The sequence below is a fragment of the Ictalurus furcatus genome, chromosome 8, assembly GCF_023375685.1.
Source record: "Ictalurus furcatus strain D&B chromosome 8, Billie_1.0, whole genome shotgun sequence".
In the NCBI taxonomy this organism is placed as follows: Eukaryota; Metazoa; Chordata; class Actinopteri; order Siluriformes; family Ictaluridae; genus Ictalurus; species Ictalurus furcatus.
In genome coordinates this window covers 30,548,442-30,553,938 of record NC_071262.1, presented here as the reverse complement: position 1 = coordinate 30,553,938, position 5,497 = coordinate 30,548,442, and positions in this window count along the sequence as shown.

Genomic DNA, 5,497 nt, shown 5'->3' with positions numbered 1-5,497 from the left:
TCCATTTGTGTTTCTGTTCTCCAACGTTATATCAAACATCATTCACATTCACACCACTCCTCAAGGGGGCTGTTACCAATCACTGATATCCTAAAGTGATATTTCATACTAAAATAAAATATTAATCAGCCTCCGAACTAGAGCAGCAGAGGAATATATATATATATATATATATATATATATATATATATATATATATATATATATATATATATATATATATACTTAGTTCACTTTAATAAAGACAACATTATTGTTTAAATATCAACATGTTTTGAGTCTTTTTGACATTCAATTCACCTTCTATATGTTTACATCTGCTGTTTTTACCTCAGTTACTTTTTAGAACATATCATTCTCTTGCATTTTTAACAATAGTTTATATTCATAGCTCACTGTTCTAACTCATAGTATTTATTTATTTACTTACTTACTTACTTACTTACTTACTTACTTATGTACTTACTTTCGTGGTTAAATTTAAAATCAAAACTTTTATCCCTGTTTTATTTTTTCTACACGGCTTCTGGACACAGTGGTGTGACTTCGCCCCCTAGTGGCATCTGAATCGCCTTTACATTTCGTTCATAATGATAATGTCACATGGCACAGATGACTCAAAAAAAATAAAATAAAAGGGCATGAATTAAAAATAAAAATAAAAATGAAAACAGAAGGAGGTGATAAATTCACTACCTGTGTTTAGCTGTCTAGTTGTGGAGAACCCAAACTGTTATAGCTATACCCTACTGCTGTATTGCTAACAAGCTAATGTCAGTTTAATAAGCTAGCTTAGTGCTACAACCACATATGATTACTCGGTTTGAATAAAACATCCATGTTACTAAAATATGAAGTAAATGCGAGATTAAAAACACAAAGCTGTTGATAATTCGCTCATTTGTGAGAGAAAAATAAACTTCCAGTCGTGCTCTGACTAGCATTCATATTTACAGCTCATGTAGTTCACTTGTATTAGACATTTTTGCCTTTTTTTTTTTTTTTTTTTTAAATCTGTCTTATTTGTTTATTCCCCTTTACTTCCTTTCAGATGTAGAGCTAGATCTGCATGTCTTACAGCTCACTTTCATACCGTCAACTGCAAAATTATTGGCACCCTCAATGCAAATAATCAGACATTAATAATGTCCCCTCTATACCATTACTATTAAATGAAGACTTATTAAGGTGTCTCTTCCTTGTATTGCTCCATAGCAATGTTGTAGACCATTGTAGAGGATTTTGTTCCACTCCTTCCACAGCATTTTATTCCTTTATATTCTCAGGTTTATGGTGTATGTGGGAATTATCTTAAATTTAGACCAATGGGTTTGAAAAAGGAGTTCAAATCCGGAGGCTGAGAATGCTGTTGTAAAATTTCCTGTCATGGCCTGGGGGGAAAAAGGTTAATTATTGCCTTAACGGACGAAATGTTCACTAGACGAGATGAAATGAATTCAAGGCCTTGATTAGTTGAACACTGCAGTGTTCTGTTGCCCCATGCCGTTCATTTAGATTTTATAGCATTACAACTATAGCTATTTATATAAAATAACACTTAAAAGTCTTCTCTTCCTCTTAGTGATGATCATACAAAGAAACCTAATTGATATTCAGGGATCCTCTTGATCTTATATGTTGGTGAAAGTAAGTGATGGAGCAAATGGAATGGCACTAACATCATTAAAATGTTTTATTATTATTATTATTATTATTATTATTATTATATAAAGATGACTAAAACGTACTATCTTTATACCATTTCCCAAACCATGTTTATCTTAAAGTAACATATGAGCTGGACGGATGTTATCTCTATAAAACACAAGGAATAGAATTTCCCTGATGATTGTGAACATCGTTGGAGAAACAGAGGCATGTTGGGAAAATAAGAGAAGCTGATTTTTTTCATTTCGTCAATTTCAATGCGTTAATTACCCTGAGGCTGAGGTCAAAGGGGAAAATAAAACTTTGTCTCTCTAGTGCATGTCTGCATTAGTCTTAATTCACCACACAAGTTGAAATTAATTGTCACAACCGAAAGTACAAAACTATTCCTGTCTATGTCTGATTAGTAACCCGTGTCACTGACATTTCTATCAGAATCAATTTCTCTCTCTCTCTCTCTCTCTCTCTCTCTCTCTCTCTGTGAAGTTAATGAAAGAACAAATGGCAGTTAAACAGCGTAGATGGATTCATCATGAGCAAACACGGCCTCTTACACATCAGCTCACAATGAATATTAATAATTCCAGGCCGAAACCCAATTTTCCGACGTAATGAGTGTGTGATGTGAGCAGTCGGAGTGTTTGCACTGGCGAAAACACAGCTTGTCAGACACACATGAATCATTCATTCGCAGCACTATTTCATCTGCATATTAGGCAAACGCCGGGACGCTGAGTCGCTCATTCACGTCTATTTAATCTCTTTCCGGATTTATAACTTCACTCCTGTGGCATGCAAAATCACGAGCGGGATGTTGGAGCACAAAGCACGTACGCAGAGAGAACGGAAGAAACGTTACAGAGATGTCCGACACACACAGGGTAAAGCTAGTTCCGAGTAAAGTTAGTGAATGAAGGCCTGCATTTTGCTCTAAAAGTGATCAAATGTTACGCAGACACGTCTGGGCCAAAGACCGCAAGCACCGGGCCGTTACTCAGTTTTAGCGTTTATACCAACATTCTTAAATGTGAGGCCTTAAACCTGCATCACACGAGAGTAAAATCCCTGACATTTTAACATCAGTACTCGTCACACTGTACGAGAGCGTAATGAAATGTGGGCTGGACTCGATAACAGACTGTGTGATAACGTGTGTTGTCCACATCAGACTATACGATGAAGATCCTCAAACGATCAACCCGTGATTGAAGAAAACGACTTTCTAACATTTTGCTATATGTTACGTCATCAATCGGCACGATCCGGAAATCAGCTCGTGTAGGAAACGGGTTCTCATGAACACAAGTATTGTTCGAAATGAGCTTGAGGTAATTAAGGAGATTTTTTTCTGCCCATTAGCATGTTTCTGTTACGTTTCGACATCGACACTACCGTATTTGTAGGTGTGCTGTGTAGAGTTTCTTTTACGCAAAGTACACACTCTTATCCATTACAGGATAGTAATCATACCTAACAATCTCTCCCTCTCTTTATCTCCCTCCCCCTCTCTCCTTCTGACGAGCCACACATGATTTTATGGAGATGTGAGTGATCCTGACCCTTTCTGCTCTCTGGACCTGCCTGATCCATCCTGATGCCCTACCTCTGGATGGAGCTCTCATCAACCGGAGGCTACGTTCTGTAGACTGAGGACGACCCCAAGCAGCGCAGCCTGGAGATCGCTGAGGACGGTACCGCTTGAAGTACCATGGAAATGGCTTTGGACCTCAATTCTACATGGACATTCTCACTGTGGTTGCTGGGACTACGGTTGCAGCGATGGCCTTGGGACTGCAATTACCACATGCAGTTTTACACTCAGGTCTCCTTTAGTGAACAGTGGACTAGTTCAACAAACAGACTTCATATTAAACCATAATGAACTTTCTTTTACTTTCATACTATCCGTCGTTACCCAGATGAGGACGGGTTCCCTTCTGAGTCTGGTTCCTCTCAAGGTTTCTTCCTCATATCATCTCAGGGAGTTTTTCCTCACCACCGTCTCCACCGGCTCGCTCAATAGGGATAAATTCACACGCTTAAAATCTCCATCCTGTGTTTATATGTTTCTGTAAAGCTGCTTTGAGACAATGTCCACTGTTAAAAGCGCTACACAAATACAACTGAATTGAATTTCTGTGAGTTTGCTGTTCTGCTATTGGTGGATTTTATACCCCTCACACTCTGAGATTTTAATCAAAAATGACTCACGCTGACAGAACTTTGGCCATGTGTTTGGTCACAGTGTCACTGAATCATCTGCCGATAACGCTCCAAGTCCACTCTGTAAAAAAGAAAAGTTGATGTAACTTTACATTTCAAGGCAACATGCTGCACAGGTTGTTTGGGTTTATTCGACTCAAGGTTTAAAACTGAGTTAAGTGAAGTTAATCTGAGTAAACTCAACAAAGCTGTGCAGCAGGTTGCCTTGAAATGTAAAGTTACATCAACTTTTCTTTTTTTTTGTTGTTTTTTTTTTTTTACAGTGCACCGATTTCAACTCACGACCAAAGAATTCTTTCGCAGTGTGTGAATTTTATGTGCTACAGCATGTCGTACTGTATAATTCTGCATCAAGTAACAACAGAAATGGATGCCACACGCCCACAAGAAACAAACTACAAGCAAGGCGTGCTAGCATGAATGTAGGATAATAGCGGTATTTAATGTTCTTTTGTAAAAGCCGGACTACGGCAGGGCGTCTTGTGTAAATACACCTGTATCAACTTCACTTCTGGCTCAGTGGGTGTGTCGTAACGGTGAATGCGACGCTACACCAGAGCTTTTATACACTTTTATAGAATTCCTGTAGAATATTCTAGTATCTTCAGCATGAAGGCAGTTCTGCATGTCCTGATACCTTCAGATAGAAAACTCATGCTGGAAATCCAGCTGAGACAGAACGTCCTGTTACAACCGTCAAAATACAGTGAGGGAAAGAAGTATTTGATCCCCTGCTGATTTTGTACGTTTGCCCACTGACAAAGAAATGATCAGTCTATAATTTTAATGGTAGATTTATTTGAACAGTGAGAGACAGAATAACAACAAGAAAATCCAGAAAAACGCATGTCAAAAATGTTATAAATTGATTTGCATTTTAATGAGGGAAATAAGTATTTGACCCCCTCTCAATCAGAAAGATTTCTGGCTCCCAGGTGTCTTTTATACAGGTAACGAGCTGAGATTAGGAGCACACTCTTAAAGGGAGTGCTCCTAATCTCAGCTTGTTACCTGTATAAAGACACCTGTTCACAGAAGCAATCAATCAATCAGATTCCAAACTCTCCACCATGGCCAAGACCAAAGAGCTCTCCAAGGATGTCAGGGACAAGATTGTAGACCTACACAAGTCTGGAATGGGCTACAAGACCATTGCCAAGCAGCTTGGTGAGAAGGTGACAACAGTTGGTGCGATTATTCGCAAATGGAAGAAACACAAAAGAACTGTCAATCTCCCTCGGCCTGGGGCTCCATGCAAGGTCTCACCTCGTGGAGTTGCAGTGATCATGAGAACAGTGAGGAATCAGCCCAGAACTACACGGGAGGATCTTGTTGATGATCTCAAGGCAGCTGGGACCATAGTCACCAAGAAAACAATTGGTAACACACTACGCCGTGAAGGACTGAAATCCTGCAGTGCCCGCAAGGTCCCCCTGCTCAAGAAAGCACATATACATGCCCGTCTGAAGTTTACCAATGAACATCTGAATGATTCAGAGGACAACTGGGTGAACGTGTTGTGGTCAGATGAGACCAAAATGGAGCTCTTTGGCATCAACTCAACTCGCCGTGTTTGGAGGAGGAGGAATGCTGCCTATGACCACAA